The following is a 17585-nucleotide window of genomic DNA, read 5'->3' as shown; positions in this document are numbered from 1 at the left end:
AGTATGGTGTAACCGGTTACTTCTGTTTTTGATAGTGAAAGCCATATGTTTAAGGTAACCGGTTACTGTGTCTTTAGTTTTTATTTATTTTTTATATATATATTTATGTTTTGTGTGTGAAAGATTTGTGATTATGTAACTAGGTTTTTAAGTCGTTTGTTACATGTATATATATTCGTTTGTTAAATTTATTTATAGTAACTATTTTTTTTATAACATGTGTTGTAACCAGGTACTTGAGTCTTCAGATTTTGAATAACTTATGTTGGAACTAGGAACTTGAGTATCAAGTTTATAAAATGTAAAATGCTTAAAAAGTCTGTACTTCTATTGAAGTAGAAAACATTAGGATACAATTTTAGTATATCAATTGAATTAATTGAAATTGTAGTCTATCTACTCTTTACAAATTTATTTGTCTAATTTCTTTGGCTTTGTTGGGTTTCACTGTTTTGGGATTGATTCATTCCTGCAAGTGTTTTCTATTATGTCCTGGTTGCGCGCATCTTCCACATTTTATTAACACTTTTGGTTATCCTCTAGATTTGATTCTTTTCCTTATAGGGCGGCCTGGTGGTTTTTATGTTTTTGGTGGTAGGAAAATTTTGTTTAAAGTCTCTGGTAGTGTCCATGCGCTTTCATTTGGCAATGAATGAACAATTGACTCATATGTTGCTTTCATAGTTGTAGTTTTGTAGTAATCAGCAACATAATCATATGTTTTCTGCCGTGTTTTGGCAAATACTGCTATTGCATGTGCACACGGTATTTCATCTTGTTGGAACCTTTTGCATTCACATGTTTTCTCCATTAGATTAACCAGAAAATTTCCTTTGTCTTCAACCACAACTTGGTACAGTATAGTGTTGATTAGTGCTCAAAAATATCATTTTATTAGTTTTAAAGTTCAAAATTAATTAAGTTTTAATTAATATTTTCATAGATTTATTGTTATATATTTTATATTTGAAAATATTAATTTTAATTTAATTTGTGTTTAATTTTCAGGAAATAAAATGTATTTTGACACAAAGAAAAAGAAAGAAGAAAGAAAGAATTATAATTGAAGAAATCATGAAGAAAATGAATTTTTTGACAAGATTAGGCCCAAAATGGAGCCTAGGCCCAAGCCAACAGCTGCTCCCTCACGCTGCCACATGGTAGCCTACCATTCGCCCAGCCAGCCTCCAGGCAAGCCAAGCCGCACGCCAGCCAGCCTCCAGCTGAGCCGCGCGCCTGCCACACCTGCCACCTGACAGCCTGACGCCTCCTGACGCCTAACACGCTGCCAGCTGCCGAGCGAACCAGAGCTCGCCACCTGTCCCACTCGTCAGCCTCTGCTCCCCACGCATCCGACCACGCCAGCCACTCCACCTGACACGCATCCCCACGCCGCCTGCCATGTCCCCCACTATTTTGTACACTATTTTACACATTTTGTGTCCTATTTTCTCTATAAATAGAGAACCAAAACCAATATAAATGATGAGATTGGAGAGTGGAAAAAGACACTTTATTGTTTGTTTCTATTCTTATTTCTAGTTTAATTTTGCTTGTTTTAGGTGACAAAAATGAGTGAATTATTTTAGAAATATTGGTGAGGTTAGAGTGTAGTTGTTGTACTTTTCATTCTCAATATTGATATTGATTCTTCTTATGCTTCATTTCCATATCTTATTAATTATTTTGTTTCTCATCTTCTAATTTCTTTTATAAAATTATTTAGCATATTTTACATAAGTTCAGTCATGCTTTTCTTATGTAACTTAGATTGTTAATTTATTTGAGTATATTTGTTATATTGTATGTCTTTTACTGCATTTTGCCAGTGGTATTTTGTTGCTCTTGGATATATAATATGATATGCTATGAAATTAGGAGTTAGATTCAATTTAATCTAGATTATTTAATTTGTGTTTTTAACATATACATCTTTCAGTTGCAATTAATGGTGTAGAATTGCAACTGTGTTTTGAATTAATATCAATGTTAGAATAGGTTTTACAACACTGCATCTCTACCTTGCCATGCTCTTTATCTGATCGCTTTCTCTAATCTATCATTTCAATTTCACAAAATCCATCTCTTCAATTCTACTTTATTTTTATCTTTTATTTACTAATCTAATCTTTAGTTGTGTTTGTCTCTCTGTGGATACGACATAGTCCGATTACTACTGCGACCGCTTAGGAGTTTATTGGGCGATATCAAGTGTTTACTGGGAAGACCTGTTTATTTTAGTAAAGGAATACATGTTAGAAACTGGATACTGTGGTAATTATTAGTATCTGGTTACTGAAATTTTTGGTAAATAATATTCAGTGCAGAATATATGTTAGTTACCTGAAATTTAATGGCTCGAATAAAGTTTTCTCTAAGCACAGTTTCAGTATCTGTTGTTACTTGTGTGAATGTTCCATTTGCTTCGTTACCATTTTCCATACCCATTTTTGAACTAAACTTCTAAGGCCTTCCATCATTGTAGTGATTGGCAGCGTTCTTGCAGCTTTCAATGCAGCATTTATCGATTCGCCTATATTTGATGTCATCATTGTATATCTTCTTGTTGGAGCATGGCATCTAGACCAAGTGCAATATCCAATTTTTTGTAAATATGGTCTTATGCGAGTGTCAATCTTGTCTATTTCATGCATGTAGTGCTCAAATGATTGTACCCTGTATGCCTTTGCTGCTTTGACAAAGTTTATGTTTAGGTCCTCCCCATGGATATCGAAATTGACTTTGATGTTGTTTAGCAGGTGGAATATGCATGCTCCATGGAAAGCTTTTGGGTATACATTGTCTACAGCATTTTCTATGCTTTTGTGCCTGTCTGAAATGATTGCTATACCTGTTTGTAAAATCACAATGAAGTAACTGGTTATTGTGTCCAAATTAAGTAACTGGTTTCATTAATTTATATGACTATTATTTTTTACACTGTTTTTACTATTATATTGCTGGATTATTATTAAACAATTTATTTTATGTGTTTAGTTTGTTTGAATAAGAATATAAAAAGAAAACAGTACCTTCTCTTTCTCCATATATCTCATTTAGCTTTGTGAAAAACCATAACCATGATGAATCATTTTCAGAGTCTCCTATTCCAAAGGCTAATGGAAATATGTTGTTGTTAGCATCCATTATTGAAGCAGTGAATAAATTTCCTCCAAATGATGTCTTCAAGTAAGTTGCATCTATCACAATGACTGGCCTACAGTGTTTCTATCCTTTGATGGAGTTTGCAAATGCTAGGTACATACATTTGAAGTGATCTTTATTGTCTGTAACCAGGTGCGTTATTGTACCTGGGTTTGAGACTTTTAGCATGTGAAGGTAGATGGGAAGTTTTTGGTATGAATCATCTTAGTTTCCTCTTGCCAATTCTAAAGCTTTTTCTCTTGCTCTCCAGGCTTTTTGATACCCCATTGAAACACCATAATTATCTAGCATGCCGCTGATTATGTCAATTGGTGTGTGTACTCCCTTTATTGACATGTATTTTGTTTTTTTTAGTTCTCTAATCACATTGCAATTTGCCTACCCGTGGTCTTCCATAATGATGTCCAAGGAGCAAGTGTGAGTTTTTACATACTTTCTGATTTTAAATGTTTCTGTTTTCCTGAACTTTGAAGCTCTAAGTAACCAGTTACAATTGTCATCCACACAAGTTACCAGGTACTCTCTCGGTTCAGATCTTTTTGTCTTGAATTGGATGTTGTGGATCATAGCATGATAACATAGAGCAGATTTCAAGAGCTTTTTGTCCTTAGAAATCTGGCCTACTTCAACTTTGAAAATTTTATGACCAGTTATAATTTTTGTATCTTCTTCTCTTTTTCTTTTGTTTTCTTCTGTTCTCTCTATGATAAAATATGCTACATTATCAGCTATGTCTGTAAATTTTGGGAAGGTTTGTACCTGGTTATTTGTCGTGAAGGTTGCTTCGTCATATTTTAATTCTATAGTTGATTGCTGATTGTTTAGTTGAAGAAATAGCATTTCAAGATATGTGTTCTGTTTTTGTGTTTCTTCTTCATATGTATTGTGTTCAATAGTTTCAGCTATTGTTTGATCAAAAGTGGTGATGCATAGTGGTAGCTCTGTTACTGCATTTTGCTTCTTTTTTAGCTTAATGTAGAATAGGACTGAATTGTCAGTGAGTAATTTCATTGGTGGCATACCTGGTGATAACTGGTAACTCAGCTCAATATTTTGAATATTGCATTTTATCTCAGTTTTCACTAAATGAACCAAATTGTTTAGAGAACAATTTGTTGGTATTATCAGTCCAGTCATGGTGTAGTCATCATACTGGAATCTATCTGTCCATTTCCCTCCAAAATGAATCAATGTCATTATGGATTCCATATCTGCAATATAGCACAACATAATTTTTAGTGTTGTTTCAAATGTATCTGGTTACGTTAGTGAATGAATATTATCATATGTTGAAAATATTTAAGTAACCAGTTTCTTTAAGTGAATCAAGAACTATTTTCCAGGTTCAATAATTAATTCTTTTTCATTATGTTTGGTTTTTCGTGTGTAACTGGTTACTTTAGTGAATGTGTTGTCTTTTTTTTTCCGATATTTCAAATATGCAAAGTTAAAGACATATTATGTAACCGGTTTCATAAACGTAAATTAGTATCTATTTTTCCAGGTTTCATGATAACTTATTATGCAGAATGTTATTATTATTTTTTCCGTGTGTAATTGGTTACTGTATTTATTTTGTTGTTTTATTTTATATTATTTTGTAATATTTGAATTATTTAAATGTTCAAGTTTTGTGATGTAACTAGTTTCATGTGAGTAATTAAAAAAGTAATTTTATGTTTCTTTGTGTTATTATTTTGCATGTTGTATATTTCAAACACGATTTTGTTTAGTTAAATTGTTACCTGTTGAGTAATCGTAGAAATGAAGCTAAAATCAGATTGTTTGTCTGTGAAGGAAATGTGATTGTTGGACAACAATCGAAATTCTGTATTAGTTGTCAGAGAAGAAGAGCAATTGATCGGAAATAGAATTCTATGTTTAATTCGATGACTGTAGAAGGCCGGAGAGAAACACTGCGAAAGTGTTCGATTTGCGAGGTAGATTTGAAGCAACACTTTCGAGAGGCGATCGAGAATTTTATTGCTTGATCGGAGAAGAAGTCTGTTGTTGCTGGAGAAGACGTTGTTATGATCGGAAAAAATGGAGGATGAATTGAGGATGATCGGCGACTTGGTTGCTTGGAATCGGGAATACGATTGGAAAAAATGGAAGATGAATTGAGGATGATCGGCGACTTGGTTTCTTGGAATCGGGAATTTAGAAATGTTATGGGAATCTTATTTCTTAGTTTATGGAATTCCATATTTTATATTTTGTTTTAAGCTTATATTACCATATTTGGCTTAATTACTTTTTTGGTCATATATACTGAAAGTTTAGTTAATTTTCCCATATTTATGTTAAGTTCTCAAAAATAAATTGTTGTGCTTATTCTAGGGTGGCCTATCCTTGGTCTCGAGGTGACTCGAGTTGATCTAATGGTTTGCTCACCTACTTTTTAAGGATAGGTGCCTATTACTGCATTGTTAAGAGCACTCACACTATGTGTGTGCTATTTTTTTTTTCTTATTTTACATCATCGAAACTCTACTTTTTATATTTTACCTCATACTATCATACATCAACTTCTCTATTTTACATCACCAAAACTCAACTTTAATATTTTTTATTCATTTGAAATATTTTCTCTCACTTGTAGTAATATCTCTATGTAGTTTAATATTTATCTATATATTGTCAAATATAATTGTACTCTACAATTTAAAATAATAATTCTACTTATTTAAATTAACCCAAATTTATAAAATAAACTAAAAAATATAAAAATACTATAAAAAAATATCTGAACCAATCCACGAGGGGTCTACGGTCTTCATTTGGGCGAGAGGGAGGCTGTGAGTCACCTGGGAAACCGATTTGTCAGTTGGTTGACTACTATTCTACTCATCTGCTGGAATTGGAATGCTCATTATAAATATTGTAATAGCAAAAGAAAAAATATATAAATATAATATATAGCGTAAAATTTAATAAATACCTAAATAACAACACAACTAATTAATAAATCATAAAGAATAATATAAAAATACCAAAAATAATATAATATTATATATGTATAATTAAATATATCACAATTCACAAACACACACTATATATATATGAAATAACACATTTACATTTATATATATATATGTATTGTAGGAGAAAGCCTAAAAGAAAAAAAAAACTATTGGAAAGAGAAAAAATAATAAAATATGTTTACAACAATAAATAGTATATCATAAGTTTAGCACACCTATATAGTTAGGGGTGCTCATACGATACGATCAAGTTTTTTTACTCTAACCAATCCAATCCAATTAAATGTTGGATGTTGAAAATCATCATCCAATCCAATCCAATCCAATTTGACATCAAAATCCAATCCAATTATAATTGGATTGGATCAGATTTATTTTTTCTTTCAACATAAATTTTAATATTAAAGAAATTAACAAATTAAAAAGACATACAAAAGAAATCATACAAAAAACTAAACACTATCTAGTAATAATACTAAATTAAGTCCTTACAATTATCACATTAAGTCATTGAAATATTTAGTTTACAAAACCATTCAAATTTAAAACTAAATGTTTCAAAACCAATAACTAGAGCACTTAGAGAGTAACATAACATGAACACAACAACAACATCTTCAAAGTGCTAACATAGCTTCAAAAAATAACAACAATCCAATTAAATATATTTATATATAATATATCATATATAAAATATATTGTTTTTAATTGTAATGTGATTCGAACGGTTTCTGATTAGATTTTCACAGTCCCATTCGCCAACCAATCCAATCCAATTAACATCCAACATTTCAAATCCAATCAAATCCTTCCAAATCCATTATGCTTGAATAGATTAGGGTCTTTGCTTAATGGGAGGAAGAGGAGATCAGAGAGAATGATTTTATCAAATCCTAGTCTACTAAAATAAATCCCTAAAAAAATGGATAGAATAAAATCATAAAAATTATTGATGGACCCAAAATGGGTGTGTTTTAAAAATGTATACTTGCAAGCGCACAAATCGTATATGGAATATAGTGTTCATGTAAGCACGAGATCGAATCCAAAGGAGTTGTCTAAAATAAAAAAGAAAACTATTTTAAACCAAAACTAATAAATTATAACCTAGCTCCAAAGATTGATGAGAATTTTTAACAATAAAAATAAAAGATAATAATACAGATATTCAAGACAATATATATAACTAAATTAATAATTGTAAACAAGATGGTAAAATAAAGATTATTAAGATAATAGAATTCACAAAATATAAGTTCAATAATATTTATAAGTACATTGATTTCCATATTTTAGTAATAGTAGAAATTATTCAACCAATCACTTATTCAAATTAGATATTCTATTTAAGCACAAGTTTTTATAAAAATATAGGATCTATCTTCACTTTTCAAAAAGTATAATTTCAAAGCATTTAAGGCAAAACATAATATTTTTGTTCTAAGCATTGGATGTGTACAATTTAATGACACATCTTACACAAACAATATTATGTTTTTGTACTAATGAAGAACAAAGTGTAAATATGAGCTAACAATAAAAAATACATGATATTTAAGATGAAAGAAAATATTTGAAGAAGAAAATCCATAAACTTTATTGCACAAAATGGAAAATCAACATACAAAATAAACACTATCTAGTTACATATTGTTTCATCATCACCTTAATAATCTTAAAAAGATTAGAAACACGTAACTAGAATAGCAAATATAAACTAAAAATTACAAACATAAATAGGAAAATTTGGAGGATGAACCCCCAAATTTGTCCTCTAAAAACTCATAGAAAAATGACCAAAAAGATGAAGAGAATAGAGAGCTCTTGAAAGTGGAGAACTTTTGTAGTGTAACCTCTTCCAAAAATATGCACTCCAAATGGTCTTGAAAATTCCCTATTTATATCCAAAATGAGAGCATTAAAATAATTAATTTACATTAATTAAACTGATTAAATTAATAATAATATAGCAAATAGGGGTAAATTATCGGGTGTAATGATAATGTTTTGGGGTAAAATGTGTATAAACTTTAGGGTAAAAAAAATGGTATTTTTGCCAAAGGGGAGAATGGTACAAAAGTGAGCTTTTGTTGGGCTCAATGGGAAAATGGCAGTTGGGTGTTGGGGTGATTCGGCCTGTGTTGGGTCTGTGTGGAAGGCTGAAGGTGCAGGCCTTGGGCTGGGGGAGCAAGGAGCAGCAGCTAAATGCATCAGGCGTTGGGCCTAATTAGAGCTGGCTGGGGGCTACGGCCCATGGTGGCAGCAGGAGGCTGGGTGGCATTGGCTGAAGGGAGCTTCAGCTGGCTGTGGTTGGGTCGAGAAGCTGCTGAGGGAGTTGGGTGCCTTCGGGCCTGGGAGCTTCGGTGGTGCAGGGACACGGGCCCAGGTGGTGTTGGGCCAGGCAGAGGCTATTTCGTGGGCCTGGTGAAGGCATTGGGCAGCTGGGTGAGGCTTCCTTGAAAAATGCCAAAATCTTGCTATTTTCTTTCAAAATTTACACATTTCTCTTCTTTATTTTCAAGCATAAAAATGCAATAAATTCCCTACAAAATAATCATAAAATAAGTCATAATAAAATATTTTCAACTATAAAATAAATCAAGTTAATTCTTTGAAAATATTAATTATAATTTAATTTATATTTAACATTTAAGTTCAATAATACAACATTTTTTTACCTCAAACTAAACAACAATAATTCAAATAATTAAATATAACATTTTATAACAAAATAACTATAAAAACACACAAAAACATAAAGTCAAAATAAACCCAATAAATTCAAAATTACTTTAAAACTTAATAAATCAATTAAAAACTCAAGAATTAAGCAACAATTAGCACATAAAAAGTGGTAAAATAACTCTATTTTGTAGAGTTATCATACCTCCAAACTTAATATTTTGCTAGTCCTCAACCAAAAGAAAAATTAAAAATACACACTTTTTTTTTTAATTGGTGATGTCAAATGTTTTCGTGGAAATAGTTCAAAAGAAAATCACAAATAAAAGTAAAGCTTATGTAATTATTTAAAAAGTTAACTTTGTTTTCATAATAAAATTTTAACATGCAAACACAAAAACATCAAATCATCATGTGAACATTTAGACAAACTTATGCAAACAAAAATAAAATAAATCTCAAGAGATAATCAAGCAAATTCTAGGATTTTTCAATTTTTTTTTAAATAAACTATATCCAAATATCATAAATTCGAATAGAATAAAAAAGTGACATATTATGAAAAATATATATTTAAACAAAACTAACTTTAAAAATTAAAACTAAAGCTTAATAATTATTTATATTTTTCTAAGAACTAAGAACAATTTCAATTATAATTCTTATCATTAGAAAATGAAAATCACAATTTTTTTTTTCAAACAAAACAAAGAAAAAATATATGTTTTACATTATATAACAAATGAAAATCACATAAAAACAAAAACAAAAACAAATAAAGAAATTTTTTTTTTGAATTTTACAACAAATGAAAAACATGCATAAACACAAAGAAAAACACATAAACACAAAGAAAAATACATACACACTACCCCCAAACTTAAATGAAACATTGTCCTCAATGTTTAATAAAATCGAAAAATTCAGAAATATTCCCTTTGATGAATGCTTCCTTGATTTGACTTCTTTTTTTTTTTGGTTTTCTTCTCTTCTTTTCTTTTTGGGCAAGAAGTTTCTTTCACGCTTTTTGAAAAACATGAAAAAAAAACATACAACAAAAGTGAAATATAAAATGAAACATGAAAGTATGGGTTGCCTCCCACAAAGCGCTTTAGTTTATAGTTTTTAACTCGACTATACTTTTTTTTTTCTTTTAACCTACACCCAATCGATGGTGTAAAATTTCATTAGTAGAGTGAGTTATGACTTTGATGCAAATGTCATTAATTATAATTGATAACATCACACCTACAAGAAAATCAGAAATATGCAAATTTAATGGAATATCAATAAAATAAGAAAATTGCATATCTATATTAGACTCCTTTTCATTTTGAGTAAATATACAAATTTGTTCAATTATGGGCTCATGAAATATAATTATATATTTTTCATTTTCCTTATGAGCCTCGAGAATTATTTCATCCAACTCTTTTGTTTCATTAAGGGGTTGGATGCATATTACAAGTTCTTCAACAACTTCATTCTCCTTTTCATTTTCAATTTGACTATTTGGATTGAGAATGTGTTGGTTGGGGTAAACTTGTTTTTCCGACTCTATAACAGTTGCAAGTTGTCCTACTATTGTCTCAATTTTTGAGATTGACTGAGATTGGGCTAGTAAGATTTGGTAGGTTGATTGCATGAACTGTTGTAGGGTATCCTCTAAAGATGGGCTCGTTTCTTGTTGAATGGGATATGATAGGTCGGATTGGGCATGACTTTGATTAGGTATGTCGAATTCATGCTCTTGATTCATTGGAGATCGGGTATGGCTCTATGAAAAATATGGATTATAGGTGGGGGCAAATGGGATATCAAAGGATTCACCGTAATCATGCATATGATTAGTTTCTCCATAATTTAAATTTAATTGCACATAATAGTTGTACTCAAAATTCCAACTATAATTAAAATGATTCATATGGTAAAAACTAAATGACAAACAAATATTTTTTTTAATGACAATTAAGGTAAAAAGAACAAGAAAATAAAATTAAGAGAACAAAAACAATGTTAAGGTATTAAACAAAATTTAGGAGGTACAAATGAATCTTATATCAACTTACTACATTAACTGATATATTGTACTCTTAGGTATATTCACTAACATATACAAGCATAAATTACGGCATTAAAACATAAACATATTTTAAAATGTCCACAATTTGGCCATTTTGCTAAAGTACCTTACTACTTAGGTGTTGGAAGGACTAGATTGTTAAGAAACTGCATACAAGCTTTATATGAGATTTGTTCCTAATAGTACTTTAAACACTTTTCCACTATAAATAAAGACCCATATCTTATTAATTATCAACTAATAACAACGTACAATATTGGAACCAGCCCCATTTTTATAATATGCGTTTCCTTCTAAAGGAGTACACTACACCAAATACCCATTTCCATAACATATAAATATAATAGTATTGAAAAAGTATTATGATACATCAAATAATAAAACAATAGGTGGGAAAAAAAAATTGGCGGTAACAAAATTTTGGAGCCCGCGTCTTAGTAAAGTCTTCTACTTTTTACTTTTTTATTTGCCTCTACTTTTTTATTTTCAAACCTCTAAACACTTTTGACCATCCCTCAAGCTATACCCAGTTAGGGTTACTGTCCTCCTCTTCTTCTTCTAATCAATTTTCTTAAACCTAGTTGAAAAAATTGGTAAAGATTGAACCTTGAACACCACCACCTCTTTCCAACGCAACCTCCTACAAGAGCCTCAACGAATGGAAGGAGCCTCTCAGTCGCCGGAAGAGCGAAGTCAGAGACCGAGTGATAACGGTCGTGCGACGATGAGTGCTCCGACCATTCCAGTGATCGAGTGATAACGGTCGCCGGAATTGCCGACTCAGTCGAGGATGCTCTATTAACTCGCTCAGGACCGAATTCGTCTCTAGGCTCCCCGACAAGGTCCGTTCTGGTCTTGACATTGAGTCCAGTCCCTATGATATCAACCTAACTTGGACCAGTGGCTTGAGTGGAGGTTTGTTTCAACTTCAATTAAAGAAAACTCTGTTTGGTTACTGAGAAAATGCGCTCAATATTTTTATGTTCTTTTTCTTGTTGTTTTTGGTTATATATGTAATGAGTAATCAGAAAATGAGAAAACGTCATTTTACCTGGATTGATTGGTTTCTTGGAACCACAAAATGAGTGATTATTGTTTTGGTTTTTTTATTAATTTGCTTAGGAAACAAACAGAGGTATTGTTTGTGGTTTAAGGCCTTGTTTGTTTGTTGAGAAACTGGGGAAGAATTCTTTACTTGTTCAAAGATTATGCAACCAAAGCAATCCAACGATGCATGATTTTATTCTTTTGCTATTCTTATGTTGTTATATATACATGTTCTTACAAATAATTTTTTAATATATATATATATATATACACTGAAAGATTCAATAATATGTGTATATACAAAGGTTGGAGCACCGCCCGAGGTGATTGCTAAACTGGAAGAAGCTTGCTCATCAGCAGCCGCAATGGGCCACATGAGCACCGGCTGCCTCGGCGAAGATCCGGCTTTGGATCAGTTCATGGAGGCATACTGCGAGATGTTGGCCAAGTACGAGCAAGAGCTCTCAAAACCCTTTAAGGAAGCCATACTTTTTCTTCAAAGGGTCGAGTGTCAATTCAAAGCTCTCTCGCTTTCTTCGAATTCTGGTGATCATATATATAACTTCCCATCTCTTTGATTTGGTTAATTATTAGCATTTTGTTTTTGGTAGATTTCCAACTTTTGACTGACTTTGATATATTTACTTGGTTCATATAAAATAATATTTTTGAGTGGTTAGCCAGTAGCCATTTAGGTATGTCTGTTTCCAAGAACCACATATATATATACGTTTAATTTAATAATATATGTTGAAAAGATTGTTCTACAAAGCTGGTGCTTGACTGCCTTGTTCCTTTATTTTTTCTATTTCTAGTCTCTCTCCTTTTGGTTTTGCTTGGTTCGTTTTGTTTTGTTTTCTTGTCTTGCTTTCTTTTTGCATCTGTATTTCAGCACAAGGGTAGAAACTCGAAGCACTTGTGATGCTGCTAGGTATTTACATATTAATATCGATCATTGAATTTGTTATACTGATCAAGCGAAGCTGAAAGCTCTCTGGTACTGTAGGTATTTACATATTAATCCAGATGAATACATGAGCTTGAGTAAAGCTAAGTATTATTTTTCTTTAATTTGGTATTGTAAGCAACACATTACAAGGACAAGTTAAGGAGTTGGACATTGAAAACCAATGGGACAAACTTTAAAGATAGGCTATGCTTTTGTAGTCCTAATTATAACTACCATTATTTAGATAGTACAAGTTGTTAATTTCTATCCTTTTACTAAAGTACCTGGAATCTAACTTGTACATGTTTTGAAATTTCATCTCAAATTAATTTGTTGCATTAATATCTCTTTGGATATTATATCTTGGATATATGTATTTATTGATTCTTATATATTTTTTCAGTGTCTATGAACTAATCTGTTTTCATTGTGATATAGTAATAAAAGTAATCTTATGCGCTCTACTACGTTATTAAAGATGTGGAATTGAATGCATCAAATGTTAGATTTTATGGATTAATTAGAACTAATATGAGATTTATTTTATTTTAAACTCTTTATGTTACTTTTTTTGCTTGAATTAATAGGATTATTGTTTATTTGGTCTATACATATACGCCTATGACTAAGGCAAATATGTTGATTCACTTGTACTGAAGTCCATATTAATTGGATACACTTTAACTTGATTTCTCTTTTTTGAAAGTGAAACAATGTAGGGGAAAAGATGTATTCAAGATGTTATCTTCTCTATTTTATTTTATTTCTATGTTGTCTCTTTTGTAAAAGATGCTAGAGTGGTTCATGAGTTGAAAGATTATCTTAAAAGTAAAATATTATTTCTATCATCAATTTGTTCAGTACCAGTTTTTTTGACTCCAGTTACTTATTTAGAACTGATTTTTTAAAATCTCTTTTCTAGGTTGCAATGCAGACATTCACGTGATTGTAAAATTGAAAGTGCAGACTCTATCCCAAATCTTCATTAAATTATTCCTGCATCTGATGGGGTTAGTTCTAGTCTCTCTTTGTGAATCAGTGGTCACTTATTTAGTCAATGATTATATCTTTAGTACACCTATCCACCCTTCAGTGATCATTGTTGGTACTGTACCCCCCCTCTCTCTCTCATTATTTTATTCAAAACATTATCCAAATCATTGAGAAGGATAAGGAATTACAGAAAAAGAGCTAAACCTCATGTTCAGTTCTGCTAAAGAACAGAAGAATTCATATCTTTTTATTCATCATATTAACAAGTTTATTACTAGGCAATGGTTGCTCGTGGGGACCTTGGAGCTGAACTTCCGATTGAGGATGTTCCTCTGTTACAAGTAAGACATGGATTTTAGTTATCGTTTTTATTACTTCTATATCATGCACGTTGTAGAGAAAGTTGATGACATTTATACTTGAGAGTTTTAAAGGATTTTGAATATTGTGGTTTCTATAATTTTTTCAAGTAATATTATTTCTGTTTGGAATCTCTTTTCCTGGTGGAATATTGAGGACTCCTTTTCACTTGCTATGAACACTACTTGATAAAGTATTAATTGCTGATTAATGCATAATAAGAAAAGCTTTGACTTTTATGCATCAATTCTTGGACCAAGTTGGGGAAAATCAAATCCATTCACATTTTTTTTCCTTACTAAAAGGGAAACTCATTCACAAAGTGAGGCTAGAAAATAATTCTCAGCTATTTATAACATACGCACATCTTGAGGTAGACTGATAAAGACGTGACTAACTGCTAATCGTTTGACTTATTCAAGGAATGTTGCACACTGTGGCTTTGGGAAACAGTTTGAATAACCATTTGTAGAACGTTTTATTCATGATGTAGCATATCGTATCATCTTAAATATATTTCCATCCCTGCTCAGTGCATGCAGCGTATTTATCTCCTTTTCATGTCTTTGGGCCCACATATATATATGTATATATGATAAGTTCATATTTTCAAACGATTATTATTTAAAATACTAAAGTTAAAATCTTGAATTTGTCTCAGATTCTATCATGAATGAAATTTCCTTGTTACGTATAGGAGGACATAATTAGAAGGTGTCAGAGAATGCAGAAACCAGTTATTGTAGCGACAAACATGCTGGAGAGCATGATTAATCATCCTACGCCAACAAGGGCAGAAGTCTCTGACATTGCAATTGCAGTACGAGAAGGTGCTGATGCGGTCATGCTTTCTGGAGAAACTGCCCACGTAAAGTAAGTTAACTAATTCATTTGGCCTTGGGTGGCCTCTTAATATATTTCCAATGTGCAATGGCTATTGAAAAAGTATTATCAAAACTCAATAAATATGTTTGTTTTCTAAATATTTTGCTTTCTTTGTAGTAATGTGTATCCCACAAAAATAATTATAGTAGTATTCTCTAGTTAAAAAAATGTTAATGATTCTTAGACACTTTAGAGTTATCAGTTATGTATGACTTTTTCCTCTTGTCTGATGCAAATTTTCTGTCTTGTCATTTCCTTTCTTTTATTTTACATATCTGCCGTCTAATTTTGTGATTATAACAAAGATATCCATTGAAAGCTGTCAAAGTAATGCATACTGTGGCATTGAGGACTGAGTTAATTCTACCAATTAGCACTGCTCCTCCAAATCTATTGAGTACATATAAGGTATCTGCAGATCAGTCTACCTACAAGTTTCATGTATTAAGTTATTGATAATATTAAAAAATAGGGCAAACCGATGTATCGTATGCCTTATGCCCCATGTCATCACAATGCGATATGGTACATCTTTTTGCCTCACAAAATACCATGTAAGAACATGTGCTGGTGGTATGTGGTGCTGGATGCCTTTGCCAACAGATCATCGGTCTCTATTTAGCTAGTATATGTTGAAGCTGCTCTGAGTACTGCTTACTGAATTCCTTCTGATTACTTCATTTACATACTTCTACAGAGCCACATGGGTGAAATGTTTGCTTTTCATGCCACAACAATGGCAAACACTCTTAATACGCCAATTATTGTTTTCACAAGAACAGGATTTATGGCTGTACTCCTAAGTCATTATCGGCCTTACTCAACAATATTTGCCTTCACAAATGAGTAAGTCTATCATGAGGAATGATATGTAATTCATCTCCGATGTATCAATTCTATCTGTCATTTTGGTTCATAATTACTCTTCACCGATTCGAATGCTAACACAGTGCGTTTATTAACAACATGGCTTTGGGCAGGTAGCATAAAATAACATTAGGAAGGTGAACATAAATAATATATTTAGCAGGAATTTTTTTTGACAAATTAGGCACATAGGAGTCTTTTGTAGTTAATGTATCATTATTTTGCCTGATGTACAGAAATGGGAAAAGAAAGTAAGTGAACAGGATTAGCAAAATCTGTGCCAGCACAGCTGATGACATCTTTTGACTCTTCAAGATTTCAACTTAGCTAAAATAAAGTTACTGGATGCATAATTATGAACTGAACTGATTTCGTAAACCATCTAAGTACTATTTCTTATCTGTTATTATAATTATCATCCATATTCACTAACGGCATATTTTTTCTCATAATTGAATATATTCAACACTCAAAATATGCTTAGGTGCTTATTAAATTTGAGAGTAGCACGGTTCTGCAAGTGCAAAATATTTTATCTGACATGATAATTCGTGCTTAGCATAGAAAGGATTAAGCAGAGGCTGGTGCTTTATCATGGTGTTCTGCCTATATATATGGAATTCTCAAATGACACTGAAGAAACCTTCTCTAGAGCACTCAAGCTCTTACTGGTTAGTGAGGTTTAACTTCTATATTCTTATTTCTCTTGCATCATCGTCTTACATAGTTATTTGTTTCGGACTTCAGGATAGGGGTCATTTGAAAGAGGGAGAGGATGTCACACTTGTCCAAAGTGGTGCGCAACCAATATGGCGTTCAGAATCTACTCATCACATTCGAGTGCGCAAGGTCCAGAGTTGATTTTGTGCTGGAAAGGAGTTTTATTTTTTTGTGGCTAATAGGGGCCCATGTTTTGGCTCCAAACGAAGTGAACCCCTAGAGACCTTGAAGGAAACAGTATGGAGCTCTTTTGTTGTAGCTTCTGTTTTATTTTGGATATTTGTATGTGGGTTTTGCTGTTAATTGATTTGGTTTTACCTTGAAATTTCTATGTTCTGTTTTCATTAGGGATAGTTAGTAATATTTCTTATTGTATCATTAATACTTGGTTTGTTGTGACCAAAATCTTTTCTACTAGGGATGAAAATCTTGTATTCTTTTGTGATTCTAAACTGTTTTTTTACTTTATAGTAATTTATGAGATCTGTTATTTTATTGTTCTGCACTCTACAATCAAGTGATCAAATTCTTTATTTCACTATCCCTTGCATATATTGATCAAAAAATTTGACTCACGAAAATGTGATTTTGGTGCCTTTAATTTGTACAATATTATGATGATTACTATCTCATTTTTATTGTTAATGTGTCCCATAAGTTAATCTCAATAATTTTATTACTATTGTGGTTGGATTAGTATTGCAAGTAAATTTTGTTTAACTTCTCTATCATTTTCCCCCTGTTTCTCTCTCACACATATATACATGAACACATATTTCTTATTATTAAGTCATTAAGGTATACTCAAAGTTGTGATGCATACCATCTGTTTGAGGAAAAGTCTGAGTTA

At 31.6% G+C, this 17585-nt stretch overlaps 1 pseudogene; it reads left to right on the top strand.

Moving 5' to 3' along the window:
• Window positions 1-12326: 12326 nt before the first annotated feature.
• Window positions 12327-17135, top strand: LOC133780197 (pyruvate kinase isozyme G, chloroplastic-like; annotated as a pseudogene).
• The last annotated feature ends 450 nt before the right edge of the window (window positions 17136-17585 follow it).

Source organism: Humulus lupulus, chromosome 1 (assembly GCF_963169125.1).
Source record: "Humulus lupulus chromosome 1, drHumLupu1.1, whole genome shotgun sequence".
NCBI classification, from domain to species: domain Eukaryota; kingdom Viridiplantae; phylum Streptophyta; class Magnoliopsida; order Rosales; family Cannabaceae; genus Humulus; species Humulus lupulus.
Note: the sequence above shows the minus strand (reverse complement) of the source record. Positions and strands in the feature narration are given on the sequence as shown.